We start from the raw sequence: 2,738 nt of genomic DNA on the forward strand, positions 1-2,738 counted from the left end.
AGCACGCTATAAATCACAGCGAATCACAATCTCGATAATTTCGCTCTCTACGAGTGCAAAACACACACTAGCCCGAAACAGAATCGTAAATTACACGAAACTTACCGTGACTACTGTTCGTTTTTTCTTACATTCATTCATCATCGTCCGTCCGCTGGCTTTTCTCGCCAGGCTTACAAAGAGGCTTAGACAAAATTCGAGTAGTTTCCTGATAATTCGAGAAACTCATCACGCATGCGCGAGCAGTGTCACGTGACTTCCGCTGTCATAACTTCAGGCTCCCATTAGATTTGAATGCAACAATTTCATTTGCCAATTCTATTGCTTAACCAAATGTACAGAATATATGCTTATTGTAATACAGAAACACAAACTTAATAATCGTAGGACTGAACTATCTAACTAATTCAATCAAATTTTAGGTCACTATATCATACTGTAACTTACTAATAGACCCAATAATTATCTACTTTACCCTAACTGACATTTAATACTTTTCAAATTGTTTAAGCCATGTGTTCTTTGGCAAAACAAGATTACAAACATTCAAGTTGGCTAGAACATGCCCTACAACAATGCCAAACTGTCTGGATTCTTATTCGTTGTTATTTCTCACTGGATGCTAGTGTAAAAGAAACTTTATATATATATGTCTCCAGAGGACAAAGACTGTAAGAATTATTTTATACCGCACTTTCAAGTCAGACAAAAGAGTCCTAGTGTGGTATGCCATAAACTTTTGATTAGGTATGTCAAAAATTATGCCAAGTAGCATATATAAGGGAAAGAGAACCCTTAATTGATTTTAACTTCTATAAGTATTGTTACGACAGCGGTAGTCACGTGACTCTAATAACACGTCATGATATTATAGAAGAATCAGGGAATATCACGAATAATCCAGTATGTGCTAGGCGCCCTCTATTCCTCTATATAAGTGCGCCGGATAACGTGAGACAAATTAATCGGAATTGAATTGCAGACAGGCAGAGATAAAGACGGACAATTGAGTCAAGCGCGGTAGTGACCGTAAATAAGTGCGTGAATTATTGTGAATTATAAAGTGTGTTTAAAGGGACTGTGGAAATTAAGTGTATTGCAAAGTTGAATTGAGAAAGAATAAACTAGTTTTATTAAAGAAATGACTTGTACCTCTGAAGTTCTCCGGGAAGAATTTATACCGGGAAATTAACAAACGACTAGATGCGTAACAGTATCTTTGCTCTTCCACAGGAAGTGAACAAGATTACATAATCATAGGACTGAACTAACTAACTAATTCAATCAAATTATATTTCACTATATCATACTGTAACTTACCAATAGACTCAATATTTATCTACTCTAGCCTAAGTGGCATTTAATACTTCTCAAATTATTTTAAAACTTTCAGACTTTAAGTCACGTGTTCTTTGGTCAAACAAGATTACAAACATTCAAGTTAACTAGAACATGTCCTACAACAATCAAGTGCGAGAATGGGCCTTGTTGGGAGACTACTTTAGTTGTTAAAAGGTGACTTACTGGTAAGTTAGATACTTAGCTGTGTTGATAGAGCATTCACCTTGGATGTGACAGGTCTCGATTTCAAATCCGAGATAAGGAAATATGTATTGTAAAAAAAAAATTACTGCCAACATATGTTGCTAAAGATAAGTTCTATATGAATTATGGAAAGGTTAAATTAAGAGTTATTTTAACTATTACATGCACAAAATTACTCAATGATTATTTACACATAACCGCCTCTAATTTTGAGCTGATAAACTAAAGGAAAGGCAACTAAAAAACAGCACCCATCAACAAGGTTGTTGGGGTAGAATTTACTTTTTAACTATGTATGCACAGAAAAAAGACAGGGAAAATATTTTGATATCACATTTTTAAGTCGGACAAAGGGGACAATGCTTCCTATATTACTTATGTCAACAAATATTCCAAATAACATATATAAGGGAGAGAACGTCTGACTGAGCACTGGAATTTCACTATTACATTTATCATGAATCTACGGTCCTAAAAGTGCAGAGAACATTTCTGCAGCAATGGCATGCAAAGCGTTAGATTCACAGTCTAGACATAGTATCTACTAGATCATGCCTGACTTATTGTGCCGTGAGAAGGGTAGAAAATGACCTACGTCAAAAGGCTGCTGCTGTTGTAGAACAGGAGCAAATGTACCCCAATACTACTAGATCTTATTTTCATTTCATGGACTGTAATGGCCTATTAGCTAGATGTAGGCCACTCCCGACTCCAGGCAATATCGTACACCAGCATCACTGTGTATCACAGATGCTATCCCACCACCCTGCCATTTGGAGTACAGTAAGTCTTCTGATTAGTACAGATTAGCATAATTTTCTAATTGTAGACACATCCGGATTTGTGCAATATTCTCACTGGAACTTTAACCGAATAGTTTGCAAGCCAAAATAAAATACTGTGGTATTTCTGTAATGATGTTAATAAATATAATTGGGTTCAATTAGTGCAACTGGTTGATCACTGCTGCGTGATACATTACAGTGTTTGAGTAACCCTCTATATATCTAAACCAATTACTAAACAAGGGAGTGTTTTCATACAAGAGAGGGCTCCTGCCCATTTAGACTGGGTCACAAAATAAGGATTTAAATTTCAAGGCTTTACCACTCTCTTGTGGTAAAGCCATTGATTAGATATGAACCCCGTGATCATCACGCTCTATGGGCTTCTCCCAACCAACCATATCCAAA

This window comes from Limulus polyphemus, unplaced genomic scaffold, assembly GCF_000517525.1.
Source record: "Limulus polyphemus unplaced genomic scaffold, Limulus_polyphemus-2.1.2 Scaffold1459, whole genome shotgun sequence".
In the NCBI taxonomy this organism is placed as follows: Eukaryota; Metazoa; Arthropoda; class Merostomata; order Xiphosura; family Limulidae; genus Limulus; species Limulus polyphemus.